We start from the raw sequence: 22,789 nt of genomic DNA, 5'->3' as shown, positions 1-22,789 counted from the left end.
AATGATCCCCATAATAGGTCTAGTTAACATCCATCACCACAGTTAAAATTTTTTTCCTTGTGATGAGAACCTTTAAGATCTGTTCTCTTATCAACTTTTGAACATGCAATTCAGTATTTTAATTACAGTCACCATATATACCCCCTGACTTATTTATTTTATATCTAGAGGTTTGTACCTTTTTATCCCCTTTACCAAATTTGGTTTTTGTTTCATTTTGAGGGTTTTTTTTGGTGGGGGGGTTGTTTGGGTTTTTTTAGATTGCACATATAACTGAGATTACTTGGTATTTGACTTTCTCTGACTTACTTCACTTAGCATAATGCCCTCAAGGTCCATCCATGTTGTTACAAGTGGTGAGATTACCTTCTTTTGATGGCTGAATAATATTCTCTGTGTGAATGTGCATACCATATTTTATATATATAATCTCACATTTTATTTATTCATTCAATAATAGACATAGGTTCCTTCCGTGCCTTGGCTATTATAAATAATGTTGCAATGAACACGAGGGTGCAGACATCTTTTTGAGCTATTGTCTTCATTTCCTTCAGGTAAATACTCAGAAGTGGAATTGCTGGTAGTTCTCTCTTTAATTTTTTGAGGAACCTTCATACCATTCTTAAAGTAGGGTTACTTTTAAAGATGGCGGCCCGTCTCTGCTCTAAAAAACCTACACTAGAACCTGAAAGGAGTGATCTTGTGTTCTTGGGAGCCAGCACAGTGGTGACAACAAAAATCAGAGGCAAGAACGTCTTCTCTCCCAAGAAAGATGGAGCTCAAGAGATCCAAGTTCAGGCCATGGGGTCAGCCACTGCTCCCAGCTGGAGTTCCTCCTTCCAGCATTCTTCTGGGTCACACTTTGGAACATGTCTATGTTTCTGTGTGTTTCTTTTCACAGAGAAGATGTTTCACTTAACATGCCTATAGGAAAATAGGACTAAGACTAAACACTGAGAACTGGACTTCTCCTGCATGAGGGAGAAGTCCCAGGAAAATGGGCTGGGATGCATTGCTGGGACCTTCAGAACCCGTCGCCCTGTGGATGCTGGATGCTATTTATTGTCTTGTCTGCCGGCAAGACTGCCCAGGGTTCCCCACACCAGCCGGTCATGCTGCCAGGGGTCGTGCTGGAGAGGTGGGTGGGCAGGCCGGAGGGTCCCACAAGATAGCGTCTGTTTCCTGGCTGAACTAGGGAGAAATGTTTATCCCTCACCTCTGGGCCTCTAATGAATTCCAATTCAAGCCACACAGGCCTAGGAATCCATAGTCTTAACCATTTCAAAAACTAGCCCCACTCTGGGTAAAATTACAACGCGCAAGAAGCTCAATGGAGCTTAAAGGCCACAACCTCATTATCATTTCATTAGACTCACATTTCAGCAAGATGGAAAGAAATGTTCTCACACACCACCCCCTCCCACGGCTCTCCTCTCCTCCCCCGACCCTGGGGAAGAACTCTAGAGGACAGAGATGGTTTACAACAGCTGTCAGCTCAGAGAGCCCCTGGCCCGCTCCCATCATGCACTCTGCCCGAGGAGGAAGCCCCGCACAGCCGCTGGAGACCTCAACGCAAATCAGCGCAAATGCCTCCCAAATCGAGTTTGCAATCCTGCGAAGTTTAGTAAAAACAACCCCGCTGTCAGTTTGGCTTCTCACAGCTGGAGGGGTCAAGTCATCAACACAGTATAAACCCAGGCCAGCAGAACCTTGTCCTGCCCAGGGCCCCAGACGCCCTCTGGGAAGCAAAGGGTTGGAAAAGTGTCTTAAACTTTCCCAGTGTGTTTATTTTCCAGTGTTTAATGATATTGTCCATGCGAGGAGCAGAACCCCCGCTCCTGCTAACAATTAAAGAGGTTTTCTAATTTAGGAGAAAATGTGATTTAAAAAGAGAGAGAAAGAGAAAGAACTCGCACAGGAAGTAAGGCAAAACATTCGGTTGGAGAACACACATGCGGAAAAGCTTTGAGCTGCGAGGACCGGGATGGGACGGTGAGCATAGGGCGCGAGAGCTGTTCTGGGGTGCTGACCTGACTGGGGGCAATGTCAGAGCAGGCTGGCGAACGTTGGCATGTCTGCTACACCTCTTACCATCGCATTGCCGCGCCCGGGGTCATGACTGTGGCTCGTAGCTGTGACCCACGTGTTTACAGGCCTCACCTTCTCGTAAGTCTGGGTGCCTTCCCATCAGTGAACTCACCCCGTTCCCCTACCGCTTGCCCCCATCTGCCGTAGGCTTATCCTGTGACGTGCAGGACTCCTTGGGGGCGCCCCACACGTGTCTGCGAGCAGGATGCCATCAAGAGTGGATGCCACATCTTACCGAATACTCCCTGTCTCCCCCCGCCCTTTGTTCTCTGACACCATGTGGTCCGTGGGCACTTTCTGCTGGCATGTCCTGTCAGAATGCCACTACCCATGCTCCCCAAAAGCTCCCCCAAGGGGTTGTGCTGCCCATCTGGTATCCTCAGTGCACTGGAACCTCAAGGGGTCCTGTGCCCTTCCCCCTTCTGTCACACCCTATCATCTGGACACGAAACCAGGGTGCCTTCTCCGAGTCTTACAGGAGCTCCTATGAAACCCCCGCTTGACTTCTTCTGAAACCTCTCTCTCCACAGGGCTGAGATGCTAGGGCAGGCAGAAGCAGGGGTGCAGGGAGGTGTACCTCCCTCCATTTCCCTGTCCTTCTCCACACCACTAATAAATGCCCATGCCCAGGCTTCCCCCAATCTAGCAGATATATCTGAATCCCGCAGGTAGAAATGGTTTAGGCTGGAGTTGGATGTCCTTCTCCATGTTCTCCGACCAGTGGTCCTCAACCGTGGCTGTGTATTTGAATCACCCATGGAGCTTTTTCCAAATCCCATTGCTAAGGCCACACCCCACACCAAGAAATCAGAATCTCTGGGACCTGTAATTTTTAAGTCTCCCTAGGCAGTTCCAGTGTGTAGCCAAGGTGGAGAACCACTGCCTCAGAGGAATGAAAGGAAGGGAAGAGGGAGGGAGGGAGGGAGGGCAAGGCTAAAATGGGGAGTCCTTTTCCTGGGATGGAAGGGAACCGAAGCAAGCCAGACCTGGTGCCACACCCCAGGACACACAACCGAGAAAAACTCAATGAGTCTTTTGCCAAACCTGCCAGTGACTCGTGCTGCGATTGTCAGTATCTCTTTCAGTTGAGTCAAAGTATTGGGAGAGTCAAAGAAGACATGTGCCTATCAGATCCCATAGCATCCAAGGTACCTGGAGGGAGCAGGCTTTATCTGTGGCTGTGGTGGACTCAGAAACCTGCAGCTGACAGGGTATCAGGAAGGCTCTGATCTAGCCCTGTGTCAATTCCCAGCCATCCAGGATAGCCGGCCATCTGCTGCTCAGAGCCGTGTAACCCAGGACCGGCCTGCATTAGCTAGGTACACAGCATTTGTTCGTTCGTTCATTCATTCGTTCATTCATCCATTTGTCCATTTGTCTATTCGCTTACTCACATCTGGGCATGTCAGAACTGGGTGTAAGGACCTCAGATATCATGAGCACACAGTGGTTCCCAGGCTTTGTTTTTAGCTGAGGAATGCTGGTTTAAGTGAAACCGTATGGAAGCATAAACAAATGCAAGGCGAGTTGCTCTGGTTAAAGTAGGACAAGAGGCCCTGGGCCTGGCCCACTCACCTCCCTTCTCCCGAGGGGCCTTCTCCAGATTCTCCTGATCAAGGAGAGACGGGGTTTGGAAAGCTCTCATCTCATGGGGACACTGAGGCACAGAACAGGACGGTGCCTTGCCCAGAGTCATACAGATTTCATGGAACAAATTTTACTGTGTGAGGTATGGGGGAATAGGGAGCTGAGTAAGACACTGTCCTTATAAGATGGAAAAGCTTACAGCATAAATTAACAAGTCTGTCTCGGACATTGAACCAAATGATCGGTTTAATTGGTAGACCCACCTCTCTCTGTTTTTAGCAGAAAGCCCTTCCCACATTCATTTCCCCATGACTGCCTGGCACTCATGGGGAGCAGCAGCCTTGTCCTCCAGCACCTACCAGGGCTGATTCACATTCAGCGGGATACATATTGCCAGCACCCATACCAACTATCCTGGTTGTGTTACTGGTTATTAAAGATTTTGAATGTCATCCTTAGGTTCCACCATCAAAGTTTCCAAAGAAAACGTCAGTCACTAGATTCAGCCAAACCTGCCTTCTCACTGCAATGGTCTGACACCGGATCCACCCAACGTCTTTCATAAAAAGGGGAGCCCGTTTTCTTCATGGGGTGATTTCCACTGGGAATTTTCTAGGCATGGCCTTCTGCAGATGCCTCTTGGGCACAGAGTGGCCAGGCTGTCTTCTGATAAGAACTGAAAGGCACCCAGTGCCTCAGGACCAAGACAGTCCTGAGTTCAGTCCCCAACCCTTCTGTGGGCCAGCAGTGTTCTGTGTGTGCCAGACAGGCACAACTCGGATCTGGAGTTGTATATGCGGTGTGTGCTGTCCACCTAGGAACTCCCCTCAGCTGAAGTGAACAAGCTGTCTTGCCTGAGTGATGCCCCTTTCCAGGGGATACAATAATCTGGTGCCATTGCCTCAATGGGGAAACGTCTTTGAAGGACTATCCAAGCTTTAGCATGCCCCATGGGAGCAGGATCGTCCTGTCCCTCTGCTCAGTCCTGCTTCCATGACCCCCTTATGGAGGCTCCTCCACGAACATTCCCTAAGGAATCTCCATTCAGGTCTTCCTCTCAAAGCCTATTTCCAAAGGAACCTGACTCTCAAATGACATATCCACAAAATGGGGGCAATAATCCCTACTTCACAGCTATTGGAAGGGTTAAGTAAGCTCATGGTTCACCTGAAATTTCCTCTCTAACATAGTACCTGGAATATAGTGAATGATCCATACACACTTACTCATTTCCTTCCTTGTTCTAGTCTTTCTCCCTCCAAGTGTGTTTATATGTCTTATAATGAGTGTTCTCTCTCCTCTGAGGGAGACATCTGGCTCTCTATTCATTGGCAGAGCAGAAGTGATTGACACATTCCACACCCAGTAAATGTCCAGTCCCTTCTTTGTGTTCAGGTGTTCTGCATAGCTGTGCTCACCCTTCACATCAAAACATAAACACACACATACACACACACAGGATTGCAGAATTCTGTAATCTTGGAAGCTTTACAAATACCCAAAGCTTTGTACCGTCACCGCAACACACACAATCCAAGAAGTGCTTGTGTAGAGACCTATATAAACAAGTGAGACATCCCAGGAAGGAAAGATCATTTCCTGGTGGTGGAATCAAGAGGTCCTCATAAAGGAAGTCAACATTTGTCATAGGTTTTGAAGGATGAATAGAAATCCAGCAGGCAAAAGGGTGGGAGTAGATTTCCAGGCCAAAGGAATGATGTGGCGGTCAACTGTGGAGTTGGGGAAAACACAAAGCATGCCCAGGCTAGTCCTACAGTCTTGGCTGGAGACAGGGTTCTGCAGAGGAGGACGAGGGGGAGGAGCCAGGCCTGGGAATACAGTTTGGAACCTGATTGGGTGGGGCCTTGAATGCCAAGCCGAGGCTGGAAGTAATGGGCTTCCACTATTCATGAGAGACGAGAAGAGCTTTCGAAAAATCAGTCACGGAGAGGACTGAGTGGGAATAACACCAGAGGACAGGAAATCAGTGCAGAGGCTATGGGAACAGACGGGGCTAGTGGGGACATCCCCCACCTGGCAGGGCCATTGGTGGGGCAGGAGGGCAGGAGTCCCAGGGTAGGACCACTAACCTCTTTTTCAGATCACCCCAAGTCATTTGCACGGTTGCCCCTGAAGGTTTTAATAAAAAATGACTTGGCTCCGATCCCTGAACAGGCAACGAGTGAGCTTGCTCCCCAACAATTGTTTGGGGAAGTGAAAGAGGAAACTGACCTCAATATAATGATGCCTGACTCACTGTTTCTGAGTGACCTTGTACAGAGCTCTCTGAGCCTGCTGCCAGTCACCTCCCATGTCCACACCTTACCGCATAGGAATGCAGACACCAAAAAGGGAGTCCCATGCATGAAACACCTAGAGAAACTTCTAGAAATAGGACAGACCCAGCTTTTCCCCTCACTTCCTTGTTGTAAGGCCGTGGGCGAATCACTTAACACCTTTCTGAGCCTCAGTTTCCTCATCTATAAAATGATGATAATAACTATCACCACCTATTTGTGGGACTTTTATGAGATCAAATAGCCTAATAAACCTCAAGGTACTTGAGGCTCTTTGGAAGCAGGTGCTAAAGACACACAAGGATGTAATTGTCCATGCTGTTGTGTAAGTGCTCCCAGCCCTGTAGCCCCATCTGCCTTTTCCCTGAAGAGTCCAAAGGCTGTTCATGCCGTTCTGCTTTTCACGAATTATTCTCAAATGCCTCCTCTTGTTTTGATGTGGGCCTTACACCAGAAGGCTCCACAGATACTGCCTACCTACCTGAAAGGGACCTTGAGTCAGATACTGCGAAAACCAGGAGGAGGACCTGGCTGAGAGTACCTTGGGGAGGTGGCAAAAGGGAGATGAGTCACCACCACTCAGCAGGGAAGCTACTGGTGTCTCTGTCAGGGTCAGGGAAAGGCAGATGACGCAAGGTGGGACTTTCGGGCACAGAGAAACTGTGATCACTCATCCCTCAAATTCCACTGTCTCCTTGAGTGCATCGACCCAAAGGCCACCCCCTAGTCCGTGAAATCTAACGGGGTAGCCAATGGGACTCAGCAACCATGTGACTTAGTTTTCCTCATCTGTAAAATGGGTCTGATCATCTGAGCTATGTACCTTACAGGGCTGATGTGAAGAGGGTCCCCTGGGCTGAGGATGCAAGGATGCCTGGGGACTATAACACATACCAAAGTAAAGGGCTGTTTAAGGGGATTGTTCAAGGCTCTGTTATAAGATGATTTGTGGCTTGGTGGGAGGATAATAGCTAAAGACTATGAGAGAAGCTGTGGGGATCCCAGAATGTCAGTTCTCCAGACCCAAAGCTGAGTAGAAAGTGTCTCTTAATAATGGGTGTCCAAGAGAATCTCTCTTAGTGTTCTGATACAAAGCAATCCCTCGAGAAAAAAAAAATCCCCAACTCCCAAACCACAAGACCAGGACAGTATGGGAGCCACCATCTTCCAATGGCCCATGACTTGGCTGTTCCCAAATGTCTTTGGACTCTCTGGACAGAGGCACGGGGCTGGTCAAAGATAGTGACACCCACCCACCCAGACTACAAGGGAGCATAACTGGGAGATGGCAGTCTCCATCGAATTAGGGAGAAGTCAGAGCTGAGCTACCAAGGGGCTGCAAGTCCCCTTCCCAGGGGAACCTGCCCTCAATGGAGAAAGGGAAGTGTCCCCAGCAGCAAAATCCCCAGTCCTTCCAGGACAACAAGTGTCCAGCAGGAACAAGGACAAGGTCAGAGGCAGGGCCTGCTTGCTGTCTCTGGCTTGGATCCCCTCCTCACAGGTGGGCTGGGGAGAAAGAGGAAATAGGTTAGTGTTCTCTAAGAGAAGAAGTGTAGGAAGAACCTTTTGGGGCTTCCTCATGGGGGTAGGACAGTGTTAATGGATTGGTGAGCCCCAAAGTCCCTGAAGCAGACAGGTTCTCCAATGTGCAGAGAAGGTTTGGACCATCAGAGACTCTGTCCCTACCTCTGACTTTTAAGTGTTCCACAGGCTTATATGAGTTCCTAACTCATCAGACTGGGCTTTAAGTCTTTAACTTGACAGATCCTATCCTTCAAACCAGATCTGATCACACTCCCAGACTGCCAGCCAGACCCTCTATGTTGAGGACCCTCCATAGCCATGATCTCCTTCCTTGGTGTGGTGGCCGTGAGCATGAACTTGGGAATCAGACTGTCTGGGTTCAAATCCCAGGTCTATCACTAACAGGCTATGGGAACTTAGGTGGCTTATTTACTTTTCTGGGCTTCCACTAACTCATCAGTACTTGGAGATAATAGAAGAACCCACCTCAAACCCTTGTTTTCAGAATTAAATGTATTACAGGGCTCAGCACAGTGCTTGCTACCCAGTACGCACTCCACATTGGCTCCCTTTAAAAATTGCCCCCCCCAATTGTCCTTTCGGGACGGGACTTCTGATCTGTTTTTCGAAGAACCTCTTTGTTCTCTGGTCTGTGCCTTCCTCCACAGTGGCCCTGTCCCCTGCCATGCTGGTTTCCTCCAGGCTTCATGGGTACATAGTAGCTTACGTGAGCTCATGGGAAAAGCTGGCCTTTGTTCATCCTTCTTGGGAACCCTCTGCTCTCCTCCTGCTTGGGCCTGAGATCCCCCTCTGCAGATCTGTGTTCCTCTCATCTTCCAAAACTGCTCAAAACCCATGACCTTCAGGAAAGATGGCACTGTGTTTCAGAGAAGCATAAGCTCTGGGCTCAGGCACACTGGTTCAACCTACACCTGCTGTATGACCTTGGGCAAGTCACCTAACCTCTCTTAGTCTCAATTTCCCGATATGTCACATGAGGTAGGTGCCCCTTCGTCACAGAGTGAAGGTGAGGATAAAGTGAAATAACAATCACCCCCACCAATGCCTGGGGCAGGGCTGGGAGGCAGTCCTGGCACACAGTAGGAGCATAATACACATTTGCCTTCTGTCCTCTCTACCCGTCTCTGAAAGCACCTTCTCTTCTCCGTCCTCCAGGCCCCAGCAATTAGCTCACTCTGTGTCTGTTCTCTAGATCACAGCATATGGAGGAACTAACACTGATCTCAGTAGTCAAGGGCCTTAAAGCCAACTTGGCAAGCATTGACTGAGCCCATGCTCTGTGCCAGACACACTGCTAGGTACCAGGGATTCAGGATGAAGAAGACAGTGTCTCTGTCCTCAAGGAGGATGGGGACAGGTAGGGAAGACAGACAAGAAGATGTAAGGGTCACACCATATGGAAAGTACCTGTGTACCCAGAGCGTTGTTATGTAAGAGGAGGACAGCTCAGTTATGCAGCAAGGAAGACTTCCTGGAGGAGGTGGCATCTAAGACTTGAAGGACAAGTAGGAATTGGCTAAACAAAGGATAGGTGGAAGGTCCGTCCAGGTGGAAGGAAACAGCCTGTGCAAAGTCCAGGAGGAGGGAGTCCAGGTAGAGGGTTCAGGGACCTCCGAAGGTTCTGTAATGCTAGATACAAATGCATGAGGCTTTCAGCTTCTAGCAAGCTCTTCTTTGTTCTCTTTCTTCCCCCAACATCCTATCTCCAATCAGACAACTCAGCCCCAGCTCCAACTCCCCCTTTTCCCAGAGGCTTCAGCCCTCTTGGGGGTCATACAACCTAGGTTCTTCCTAAGAGCCTGGGAAGCTGCCAAAGGAAAAAGAGTGTAGGAGAGACCCTTCGTGGGTGCTCAGGCTGAACTGGAAAGGGATCAAAGTCCTCACGCCCCTGCTTCCTATGCAAGGACACTGACCAATGGCCAGGGTTAGCCTTGGGTTGTGGTTAGTCCATGGTAATAGCTGCTAGATAACAGGAAAGGACCTGCTTCCTTAGCCGAGGCATCCGCAACCCCATCCCCTCTGTGTCCTTGCTCTGTGTTTGGTTCCCTAAGGCCCCTGCTCCTGCCAAATCAGTTCCTGTTAACGTGGTCAAAGGGAATGCCCCTTCACTTTCCTGGAGTCTCACTACATAGCCAGCGGGCCACAGAAACTGCCAGCACACCCCACACTTGCTGAAGGACATGCATGCACAGTGACTGCCTGTGCACACTCACACACATGTACACACTCCTCTCCTGCATGCAGACTCAGGGAACCCACACTCACACAGAGACTCTCACACCACTCTCCCCTGCATCTGCTCATAGACACACATGTTCACATACACTCAAACACGAGACGGGCATGGCTTGCCTCTGTTCTGAGAGTTTCCTTTGGGGGAGAATTAGCCCCTCAAAAGGTTTTGGGCCTCCAGCCCAGGGACGGACTTCACGCCTGCCCTAGAGAACCCCGGGGTCTCTCACTGAGAGGGTAGCAAAGGGTTAAGAAGGAACACTTCCAGGGAGTTTGCCTCTTAATCAACACAGTTAATTCTTTTCCTTTTACAAACATAAATTCTTGGCAGTCAGTAACCAAGAAAGAAAGGGCTAAGAAAAAAACCTTAACCCAACATTAGTCAAATCTTTGCCTCTTCCTATTTTTTTTTTTCAAGTTAAAACCCAGGGGAATTCAAAGCAATGAGAGAAATCCCAGCCCAGATGGAATGTTTTTGCTAATATACGTCTGCAAGTTATTTAAATGTATGTTTAAGTGTACATGCGTTGGGGGGGATGGGGAGGGAATATGAGAGCAAGCAAGTATGGCCGGCGCGGGGGGGGGGGGGGGGAGTGTGCTGTCTGTGCATGCGCACATGTGACTGCAGCAGGCAGCAGAACAGAAGAGTCACCAGAGTCTCTGCCGGAGCCCCAGCTGTCCCCTGGCCCCAGGACCAGGCTTCTAGACCTGAAGCAGGACACGGCCATTGCCCAGTACTGTCCTTATCCTTCTACCTAGGGTCTTCTGGGACAATAACCCCTGTCCCTGCCTCTCAGCCCCCAAATGGCCTGGGGGACATTCTGCTGGTACTAACCTACCCACCATATGCTTTCTTGCCCTCTTAGCCAGAAGAGCTGGGGCTGGAATTTCTAGTCATGAAGGAAAGGGACATTTGAGAGGACCAGGCACCCACCTCTGAGCTACCCCCATAATGGCCCTCCTTGGATTGGAAATTAGACTTGAGCTCCATTCCTGGCCTCTTGCTACCCCCTCTCTTAGCTCTCTCTTGATCTTCAGACCCCCATAGTTGTCTCTGATTACTCTGACCCTCACCCCCTTGGACTCCCACCTGGACGACAGGCCTGACGCTCACTTGGAGACACCACCCCAGCAAGGCTCCCCACCTCCTCCCCAGAAGCTCTCCCAGCTAGGTTCAGGGTGTGGGGTGGGGGGCCCTCTGTCCCCACCTGCCCCAGGCTCCCTCTCTCCTACTCCCCTCTGAGCCGACTTTAATTCTGCTAATCTTTTTTCTGAAATTGCTCCTCTGGCCCCCTAATCAGCTGTGTGGGTTCCAACTTCCTGATTTCCAGGGGAAGATTAAGCAGCTTTCTCCATCTGAAGGCTCTTTGGATGCCTGGGCCACCCCACAGGCTGGCTAGACCCCCTTGGTGAGGGGCCTGCTCTCACTCTTCTGAGCCCTGGCCCACCCTGAGTCCTGGGCCTTCTGCAAGGAACTTCCCATGCCCCTACCCTGCCCTGGCGCCCCAGAGACTTCAGCCCTCCCATCATTCCCCCTGCACACAGAGGCCTCTCAGCTCCTCCTGCCTGGGCCTAAGGCCTGGAGCCCACCACCTCCTCTCACCAGCTCTTGGGAAAGGAGTAGGGGAGGGGTGGGGTGGGGGTGGGGGGTGGGACTGTGCTCAGAGGCTGGAATCTGTAGAGAGAAACCTCACTTTGGAAGGCCCCCTCCTCCACCCGGTTTTTCCTCTGGCTTCTCTGCTCTTTCCACCCACTCTTGCCCTCAGAGGCCCTTTCTCTGAGAATGTGGCCATCCATGGTCTTCCTTGGCAAATGAGGGGACAAGGTGCATCAGCTATCAACTCTGCAAATGTGTCACCTACTCTGCTCATCTTCTGGAGTCACCTGAGGATCTGGTGCTCAGCTGAGCCCTGGCCAAATGGAGTCAGTGGCACAGACTGAGCGAGAAGGGGGCCATTGGGAGGGGAGATGGAGAGAGCGAGCCCAGTGGAAAGTACAAATGAGTTTTGGATTATGTGTCATTTGAGCTTGTCGGATATGTAACTAGGGGATAGTGTAGCTTAGATCCAACTTTTGACATGGAAGAAATAGTTGCCTAGAAAGGAATCTCTGAGACAGTAAGAGGTAAAGAAGATACTCTGTGGAAAGTGTCCAAGAATGCCACCTTGTCAGGGCTATGCCTTCCCTCCAAGACTGGTGGGGTTCTGGGACTTCTGTCCATGGACACTGGCTTCCTAAGGCCTGAAGATGCCAGGAGGACTCTTCTGTCAGGCTTCAGAGAATCCGTGAATCCCTGAGACTATGGAAAGTCTTGTGACTATGGACATTATTATAAGAAGAACCTCCAAGGGCACCTGGAGGACTCAGTCGGTTAAACGTCTGCCTTCAGCTCAGGTCATGATCCTGGGGCCCGGAGATTGAGCCCCGCATCAGGCTCCCTGCTCAGCAGGAAGCCTGCTTCTCCGTCTCCCTCTGCCGCTCCCCCTGCTTGTGCACTTGCTCTCTCTCTCTCTCTTTCAAATAAAATAAAATCTTAAAAAAAAAAAAGAAGAAGAAGAAGAAGAACCTCCATGGCCTTAATAATATTCTCAAGATGGTCTCTCACCCCACAAGGTGAAAAAAATGACAAACCAGAGATTAACATGAAAGTGACACTTGATGATGGCTAGGGTGACCCAAAGGACTGGGCCAGAGTGGAGATGGATGTTCATTGCTGAAGCGAGTAGACAGGATCAGGCTCAGGTAGTGATTTGGAGGAGTTGGCCTTCACTTCTATGTGAGTGTGGAGTGACCTGGGGATTGGGGGTTCCCCAGAGATGTGCTGGGTGCTTGGAGACCCCATCTGAAAGCTGATCTCTGCTAGGTGAAATTCTGGGGCGCATGTGACACACTTTTACTGGGCTGAGCTGTCTGTTGTCTTTGCTGCGGCCCCCGCAAGTACAGCTGGTACTAAACGGAGCCCTACGTCTGCCTGGGGCTTCAGGGAGAAGTGCACCCAGAACTTTCCCAACGCGTACAAAGTTCGTCTGTCTCTGAGTAAAAGTAGCCTCCACTCTTCAACGGGCTGTGAGCGTGTCTGGCACTGATGTGGGCAAGTCAGAGGAATTACAGAAAAAGGGGATAATCACCAGTGCCAGGGGGACAACTTGGAGGGAAAGACAGCTGCTTAGCAGAAAGTCCCCTCACCTACATCTGTGCCGACCGAGCTGTTGGACCTTTCTGGGTCATGGTTCCCTCTCCCAGGAAATGATGACTGGGGCTGTGGGTCCCTGAGGACACCTTCAGGGCTGCCACCTCGGAAACTAAGTACGCTTTCCAGTCTCCATCCTGGAGCTCTTGTGTGGGGCAAGCCACAGGGTGCTTTCCTAGCCTTCTCCAATGTGCTTCAAGACCACCCAGCCAGGGCCTACACACAGCCCTCAGCTCCCACACAGTCACTTTCCTCCAAACAGGCTGTGGGAACAAGATGGTCTCTTCCTTTTTTGACCTGTGCACTTGCTCGCTGGCTTTCATGTTCAGATGGAGCGCATTCAAAGGGCAGAGCCGGGGAGCCTGGCTCAGACAGGTGCGGAGGGAGCGTTCTGGCACCATGGGTGGGGAGGGCGGTGAGGGCTGCAACACAGGGCAACTGGGAGGTGGGGGGGAGGGTGCGAACTCTCCTCTGGGCCCTCTGAGAAAGAGATAACCTTCCTCTGGTCTAGGACTCTGCCCTGCTGTCCTAGATAACCTCCCAAACTCTCTTCTAGAGCCTCACTGTTCTCGCGTGTGTTCTTCTGGCCCGCGTGTGCCTGGGTGGTTTCTATCCGTCTGTGTCTATAGCTCCATGTGTATAAATATAGATGGACCGATACAAATCAAGAGTTTATGAGGTGGCAGCAACACTGCCTGCTGCTTCTAAGAGGGCAGCTCCCATGGCTCTCCCCGCAGGTCTCTCCTGCTGCTTCCACCCGGGACTCCTTGCCCCCAGCTCCCCACATCAAGCAGTCACGGTCATGGTCACCATCACCACCTCCTCCCTCACTTTTCCTCCCCCAGCCAGGCTGCTGCTATACCCTCACTTCCTCCACGGCAACTCCGAAGTCTGTTTCCTTTCTTGGTGCCCGCTCCCCCACTGGCATCCCCCTCCTCGTGCCCCATCTCTTCTGCCTCTTGTCTCGGCTTCTGTTGGCTTTACCCTCTCTGACTCTGTGCACTCTCTGGCTGCTCTTTGTCCATCTGTCTGTCCCCCTCTGTGCTTGCTTTAGGTGCAGCTCTGTCTCCTGGGCCCTTCCGAATCCCCGTCTGCCTCTCTCTCTGTGTTTCCTGTGCTTGTCCCTCTGTCTCTCCATCTCTTAACAAGGCATTCAGCCAGGAGCTCCTCAGGGAAGTGGGGTTTCTAGCCTCCTCCTTCTGACCTCGCTGTCAGGCTGACTCGTCCTCTGGCCAGGGCTGTGAGCAGCACAGAGCAGAGGCTGCACGGCAGGGGGATGGACCTCCTCAGCCCCGTGCGAACCAGTAGGCCATGGGAAGAACAGCTGGGCTGGGAACCAGTGATGCAGGCAGGCCTGCCTGTTACTAAAACAAGTGGCTGCCCCAGCTCATTTGCATGACGGGTCTCTTTTACATAAATCTGCATGTCAAGCTGGAGGCCCTGGAGCCAGGTAATGCAAAATGATGCAAAATAAATTAATCACTGTGCCCTGCTGCAGGTGTAAGCCAGCCCGGTCTTCCAACTGCCAGAGCAAACCCCACGGGGCTGGCTTCCTTAAGGGTTGCAGGATGGAGAGGGGGGCCCAGGCAGGCTGCTGGCCGAAGGTGGGCAAGCAGGGTTCCTTTGGGCTGTGGAGGGCCCCAAGGGCAGTGTGCTGTCCAGCCTGCCTCCAGAGTGGCCCCAAGAGACAGGGTGGATCCTGGTGGCTACAGAGGGCAGGGAAGCCAGCCAGCATGGACCACAGCCTCATCACCCAGGCCCTGGACACTCAGACTCCAGAGCTGGGGAAAGGGTGGATGTCGGGTACCTCATCCGGGGGGAAATGGAGGTGCAGGGGGCATAGGAGGAAGTTTTCCAAAGTGACCCAGCTCCTTATGATGGGGTCCAGATCGGAAGCCTGCACTTCAAGCTCTCAGGAAGCAGCCTCCGTGCTCTTTAGCGCTGGCAAGAAGTGGGTGCATTTTACCCCTCCATTTGAGAGACTCCAGGGACTTTGAGGGATCAGGGATGACCATCTGGCCTTCTTCTCCACCCTAGCCTTTGGGAGCACTGCCTGGCTCTACCCACCTTCAGGGATCCTTCAAGCCTCCGCACCCCAGACACGGAGCCGGGCTCCCCCTTTAGGAAGAGGCCGCATGTGACAGAGTGGTGACCATTCTCCCTCTGCGTTCTCCAGTGTCTGGGAAGTGTGACTTCTTGCTCCTCTCTGAATTGGGAGATGGTTCCCGAAGTTCCAAGTCTTCCAAGAGGCCCCTTCCTATGAAAGGGGTTTGAAGGGCGGGGTCACGAGCACCAAAACCAGCCCCACTTCGGGCTCTCTTTCTCCTCTGAAGGCAAAGGTGAACTAGCCTTGGGAGCCCAAACGCCCCTGCGAAAACTGCACACCCTCTCCAGACACAACCCACAGTCGTGTTATAGGAGACCCACAGCGAGTCGCATTAGTACCCGTTTGTACCCACGATGACTGCCTCCGTCCTGCCATTGACCAGCTGCAGGGGTAGGACAACCAGTAAGCAAAAGCCAGAGCTCTGGAACGAGCCGCATTTCTGCCTGTGTCCTGCTGCTACAATTACCAGCTGTGTGACCCAGGGCAAGGCACCTGGCCTCTCTGAGCCTGGTTTTCTCATCTGTAACGTATCGGTGGTATGACTTCCTACCTCCTGGGGTTATTCTGAGGGATAAATGACACAAAGCAAGCACAGCACCCCACACAGCCCCTGGCGCAGGGGAAGCATCCGTCTGTAGATGGTACCCATTATGACCACTCTCACAAATACAGCTCTGACAACCAGTCTAGCCCACAGCAGAGGAAAGAGGGTGCGAAGCAGAAATAAGTCCACCTGGAGCCTTTCTCCCACTGCCCTTCCTCCTGCCCCACACCAATTGCCTTCCCTGGGCGCCCCCTTCAATCTAGTCTGCATGTTTGCACCAGCTTCTAAGACACCGATGTCATGCCACTTCCTGGCTTCAAACCCTCTCTGACTCCCTACTGCTGTTAGGATAAAGCCCAAGCTCCCTGACACGGTCTTACAAGGCTCCTGCTTCTTTCTCCAGGCTCCCCTCTCACCTTCTTGTAACCCAAGCTTCAGGCCCGCAGTTACTCACATGTTCGTTCACTCACCTTCAGGCCTCTGCCTGGCTGGTCCTGATCCCAGCCATTCACCCCTTCTCCTCTTAGCTTAGAATTTGCTTCCTCCCCCACACTCCCACTCTCATGGCTGAGGATGCAAAGAAAACAGTGTTAAGGGGCTCCTGATCCCCGGAGAATTCGTCTGAGAGGTCCAAATGTTAGGGTTGTCCAAGATCATCTAGTCTGACTTTGCCTTTGGCAGAGGAGAAGCCTGGAATCCCAAGGGAGAGGGCTTCCTCCAGGTTCACCCCCTGACACACACACATACCAGGGCAAATCAGTGACCCCTGCGATCAGCAACACCTCTCCTCTGACACCACGGGCCTCTCATTCTAATTCATTTGCATTTAATCATTTAATCACTTCTCCCAGGGAGAATGAATAAACAGAAAAGACTTGGGGACCCAAAGGAATGAATTTCGAGCCCTGGGAGACACCGGGAGGGTTGATGTATTTGGGGCCAAGGGCTATTTAATAGCACCCCTGGAGCATGACCATAGGGGGGCCATCTCCTTCTACCTTTTCCTATGATCCTGGTCTACCTCACGGACCAGTGAGCAGGGCCTGCGAACAGGTGAGAACCAGTCAAGGTCAACACGGCAGCAGCGTGGAAAGCACACAGGATCTAGAATCAGAAGACTTGAGGGATACCTGGGTGGCTCAGTGAGTTGGGCATCTGTCTTAGGCTCAGGTCATGACGCCAGGGTCTTGGGATCGAGCCCTGCATCAGGCTCCCTGCTCAGCGAAGAGCCTGCTTCTCCCTCTCCCTCAGCCTGCTGCTCCCCCTGCTTGTGTGCTCTCTCTCTCTCTCCCCCCTCTAACAAAAAAATAAATAAAATCTTTTAGAATCAGAAGACTTGAGTTCAAGGGCGCCTGTGTGGCTCAGTGGGTTAAGCATCTGCCTTCGGCTCAGGTCATGGTCTCGGGGTCCTGGGATCAAGCCCCGCATCCGGCTCTCTGCTTGGCAGGGAGCCTGTTTCCCCTCTCTCTCTTTCTGCCTCTCTGCCTACTTGTGATCTCTCTCTCTGTCAAATAAATAAATAAAATCTTTGAAAAAAAAGAAGAAGAAGACTTGAGTTCAAGTCCTGCCTACAACCTGGGCCAATGGGCAAAACACTTAAACCCTGCACCTCAGTCTCCTCAAACGTAAAATGGGGTCATAAGAGCTCTCACCAGGCTGTCACGAGGCTCCTGAGAGGTGACAGATGGAAAAATGCCTCCCAAAAGGTCTGACATTCAACACGCTTCCTTAATGAAGCGGGAAAAGCCCCTGAAGTTTCTGATCAGGAACCAGGCTTTAATGCCCATGGTTGATTGCTAACTCACCCTCTGCTCCTGCTCACATTCTGTGCCTAATCTTTTAGGGACCGAAAGGTGTTGGGCTTATAAATATTTGTTCCTTATGGCCAGACTTTCCTGGGTTTTATCAGCCAGGCTGATAAGATAATCCCGCCCTGTGGGCTGAGCTCTGGCACCTGGCGTTTGTTCTGCGTCGTAGGTGACCTCTCAGACCTAACTTTTTAATACCCAGCAAGTCAATACATCGGCTCTCAAATTACACACTGGAGGGGGAGGGGCTGTAGAAGGGGGCCTCTGAAATTAATTCTCTTTGTTTCTGAATCTGATGTCTAGAGTTGACCAGCGACTCCAAGTTAACACCTTTCATGCCAGATGGTGAGTGGCTCCCTCCACTGGCTCCACTAAGCTCAGAACCCAAACGGTTTTGAAAAGACTTAAAGTGAGCACCCTTCGCCTTTAATTAAGCACGAAATCTCCATATCTGTTTCAGCCTTTGAAAAGTGAAACCCAGGAAGGCAGCTTCCCCAGGCCGAGAGGAGAGGTGTGCAGAATTAATATTCCATCTCGATTTTTCCTGTGTAATTTAATAAGTTGACTAAGCTTATCAGGGGGACCTGGGCTGCATTCAGCCACTGGGCCAGCCAGACTCCTGCCGCCTCCCTTTCCCAGTCAACAAAGCGCACATTAGAGCGGTTGACCGGTCAGGCGAGGTGAGGCCGGGTTAAGGTGAAGAACTGGGACCGGGCTCACCTTGCTCAGTCACATGTTCCCATTTGGCAACACGTCCCTCCCCCGTCAAACACGTTAGCTGGATCCCTGCAGAGTCCTAGGTGCAGCCTGAACCGCACCTCCCCTCCCAGGCTCTGAGCCTTGGGTCCCAGATGGGCCCCCTACCTTCCACCTCCCCTAGCCTCAGGTGGGATGGACCCGAGCAAGGTACTGACTTGCTAGGTATTAAAAAACAAGCGAAAAAAGAGCCATTCAGGGGCTGCCTCAGACCTCCAGTAGGCCCTCCTTCCCAACCTCCCTCCCACCCTATTTCTCTCCCTCTTCTCCTGGCCTGGAGGCCAACCCCAGAGCTGTTTCTCTCTGGAGCTTCTCTCTCCCTCAAGGAATCTGATTCATGAAAGCAAAATGTTCACGGAAAATTCCAGAATCCCTAGAAAGAAATCCTTGGAACCCAGCGTGAGAAACATCATTCTGGGTGTCCATCTCTTTGGGAACATCTACTGAGCTTCCGCTTACCTCCACAAGAGGCACCTGGGAAGGGGGGGGGACCAATATAGAACTTTTGCCTCATAAAAACAGAACACTAGAGGGGCGCCTGGGTAGCTCAGTGGGTTAAGCCTCTGCCTTCGGCTCAGGTCGTGATCTCAGGGTCCTGGGGTCGAGCCCTGCATCGGGCCCTCTGCTCGGCAGGGAGCCTGCTTCCCCCTCTCTCTGCCTGCCTCTCTTCCTACTTATGATCTCTCTCTGTGTGTCAAATAAATAAATAACATCTTAAAAAAAAAACAAAACACTAGAGCTGGAAGGGATTTCACAGATCAACTAATCCAACCCCCCCTTTTTTTTTTACAGAAGGCTAGTCTGAGGTTCAAGGAGGAAAACTGCTCTGTCCAATGCATTCTAATAACTAAGGCAGGGCCTGTGGATTTTAGCTCAGGACTCCCTAGTGGGAGGGTCTATCGTGGTTCTAGTGGTTAAAAGCAGAGGTTCTGGACTCAGATGGACCTGAGTTCAAATTTTGGCTCTACTGTGAGATTCGGCCAAGTATTTACAGCTTCTTTGTGCCTCCGTTTCATCATTTATAGAATGGGGACAATAGTAACCACCCTGCAGGGTCAATAAATGAGATGGGGTATGTTACTGCCTGTCATATTACGTCATACATAAGCTCCCTGATGGCAAGGGCTTGGTTGCATTTATTGCTGTAACCTCAGAGCCTAGGATGTGCCCGGCCCAGAGTAGCAGCCCATAAATATATATGGAGTGGATCAATGCAGCCTATGCTTCTCCCATTATTGCCCAGAGTATTTTCTTGTTCTGCTTCAATTCCTTTTTCTTCTCTTATCCTGGACGCCTTTCTCTGGTTCCTCCTTGTAGCAATGTGCCCAGGAGCACACCTGCACACACAACCCCCCACACACCTGCGTCCCTAGGCCTCCCTACGCCATGGCTCTGCGGCTGTCTCTCCTGGGTCTCTTCTCACCTGCAGGGGGAGAAGGGGAACTGTGAGGCTGAATCCAGCCCTTGCTTTCCTACCCAACCCCCATCCCATTCAGTGATCACATTGCTGTCCCTTTATATTCCTGAAATCCCGGCCCCCTTCTCTAATGTACTTTGTGCAGCCTAACAAGCCAGGGGTGGTTAAAAAAAAAAAAAAAAAAAAATCCGCTGCTATTTTTTCCTTTCCAAGGAGGTCTGTCCACTTATTTTTTGTGTCGTCTGATTCGAAATTGACTGACGCAATCCCCTTCTGCTCTGACAAATAGGGACCCTCAGCAAAGAAGGAAACTAGAGCCAGAGTGGGAAGGGAACGGGTCAGAGGCTTTCTGGAGACTTCTGTGGCTCCCTTTGGAGCACAACCAGCTGGACAGTTCTCGTCTCTGTTCAGGCCTTGAGTTTCAAGAAAACACAAAGGCTCAGAGACGCACCTTTCTTTGAGTCACTTGGGTGGAGCTGGTGTTTTTAATCTGTGTTATCTTCCCGTTTCCCTCTGCTTCGGAGCTGGGAGCAGCAAGCTGAGAGTGGGAAAGCCCACTTGCTCCTACCTCTGGGGTCTAGGATACTGAGGCAAAACACAGAGAGAAGCCTACAGTTCTCAAATCCCATTCCCTGCCCTCTCCCTCACCCCTGCCTTGAGGGATTTAATTCATTCTGAATTAGTGATCATCTTTGAGGAGCAAAGTGTAGGAAATTGATAGACTAGATTGAATACAATGTAAATAACTCAACCCTGCAAATTAACATAAACCCACAAGCCTGGACCTGAAAGAAGCAGACCATAGGCAAGTAAGAATGCGCCTAATAATAGCAAGTAATCATAACCACAAACAAGGCCTCTGGTCTGCCAGACACCTGACCCCTGTGACAGAAAGACTCCATCCAGGCAAACTGTAGGGGTTTGTCTGTTTGTGAGTTTGGTATGACCGATCAACACGTGCCATTTACTTTCATCTTCTTTTTCATGACCCAACTGAACAAAGGTCTCAGTTTACTAAATCAATGGAAATGTTGGCTCTGTGCAGATAAGTAGTTTCCATCTTTTTGAGGTTGGCCTCCCTGTTTGTCTGAGCTCAGATCTTACTGGGCACATTGCCTGATACCAGGAAGTGTTCCCCCCCACACTCTCTTGCCCCCACTTCCCTCCACCCCGCTCCCCCCCCCCATCCTCAGGGCTCAGCAGAGAGGCCAGGCAGGGTGGTCCACCTAGTGGGTCTCCAGTGAGCTGAAGCAGGTAGCACGAACTTCTCTCACCACAATTATTAGCCCTTGGAGAGGAAGGGATGTACCTACCCAGCTGAGAACGAACCAAGCAGGTCAAGTTCAGCAAACTCACCAAGAGGTCTATTGTGGACTAAATTCAGGGTGCCTGGGTGGCTCAGTCATTAAGTGTCTGCCTTCGGCTCAGGTCATGATCCCAGGGTCCTGGGATTGAGTCCCGCGTGGGGCTCCCTGCTCAGCGGAGAGTCTGCCTCTCCCTCCCCCTCTGCTCTTCTCCTCACCCCCCACCCCTGCTCATGCTTTCTCTCTCTCTCAAATAAATAAATAAAATCTATTATGGACTAAATTCCCTGTGCCCCCCCATAGGTTGAAATCCAATCCCCAGTGTGATGGTATCAGGAGGTGGGGCCTTTGGAAGGTGACTGGGTCATGAGGATGGAGCCGTCATGAAAGGAACGAATGCCCTTAGAAAAGGGACCCTGGAGAGGTCTCTTGCCCTCTTCTACGATGTGAGGACACAGAGAGAAGATAGCCATCTTCGGACTAGGAAACAGGATATCACCAGACATGGAATCAGCTGGTACTTTGATTTTAGATTTTGCAGCTTCCCCAACTGTGAGAAATCACTGTTGCTTAAGCCACCCAGTTTATGGTATTTTTGTTATAGGAGCTCCAACAGGCTAAGACAGAGTCACAGAGCATCAAGGGAGCAAGAAAGAGTCTGAGGTGGGTGTGAGGGCTGGAGTGTATAGCAGGGAGTCCCAGAGCTAGGGAGGTTCTCCCCTAGGCGGGGCGTTAACCCCAAGAAGCTTGCCTCTGCCTGGGCCACAGGAGCCACGTAAAACCCCTGCCTGCTGTCATTTCAGTGTCCGCAACTCTGTTCTGCCCAGACATTGGCTCCCACTTGGTCCCAGGCTCTCTCCCAGTTCAGCCTTCCAGGCCTGTCCTCTCTGGACTTAGCAGCCTGGTTCCATTTCTGCTTCGTGCCTGTCTTGGAAATCCCATAACCTCAGCCACCCACAATTACCCCCTAAGCACCAACATCTACCTCAGTCCCTACACCCAGCTCAGGTGTCTGGGACACCACAACATGCCAGACTCCTGGTGGAGGCGGGGAGTAGGCCTGTGGGGAAGAGAAGGTGGGAGTCAGAGAATAAAAAGTCTGGGTCGAAATGGGCAAGGAGGAGAACAGTTTGGGTGACTATTAGGAAGAGAGTTAAAAATACACTCCTGCACAGTGTGGCGTGAGAGGGCTGGGTTCTTTAAAGGGCTACTGGCAGCAAGACTGAAACATTAAATTGATTTCCAACACCCTTTGGCATAAGCAGAGAGCCCCTGCTGTGAACCCCAATGATGGGGCCTCAGTCTGATTCTTTTGGCTTTTAGGTGTGACCTCCAAGGAATGACAGAAGGGAATGGTTTTTTGAGCTGAGAAAAATGTATTCAAAGACCATGCGGCGTTGCTAAAACTCTTTTTTTGTTAGCTCCGTCTCTGCTCCAAGAAGGCCTTCTTTTTTCCTTCTAGAGATCTTAACACTCGCAGCCGTCGCCTGGCTTTTCCTGGTCTGGAGGTTGTGTCGGTCTCCTCACAAAGGGCCTTGCTTCCACCTCATACATCCTCCATTTCCACCCTCAGTCCTTGTCAGCAGAGGCTAGACATGAAGGAAACAATCAGATCTACAAACCAAGCTATCAATATTTGCCTTCCTGCCTCGTCATGGCTCAAAGGCTCTGACGCAGAAGCGATGCTGTACACAGCTTTACCTGTTACTCTGCTCACCCCCCTAGAAAGTGCACGGTGTCGGTCACTCACGTCGGTCCAAACAGAAAACATCCCATTGACGTCACTCCAGCTTTGCCCCATCTTTCTCCCACAAACCCAACCTTAGAAAATGTTTTATTCGGCTTAAAACAAAAATTAACGACAATCTGAATGGGAACCCAGATGGCATATTTATCAGAATTTCAGATGAT

Source organism: Martes martes (genome assembly GCF_963455335.1).
Source record: "Martes martes genome assembly, chromosome: 1".
Lineage (NCBI taxonomy): Eukaryota > Metazoa > Chordata > Mammalia > Carnivora > Mustelidae > Martes > Martes martes.
The sequence above is the reverse complement of the archived record's forward strand: the minus strand, read 5'-3'. Positions refer to the sequence as shown.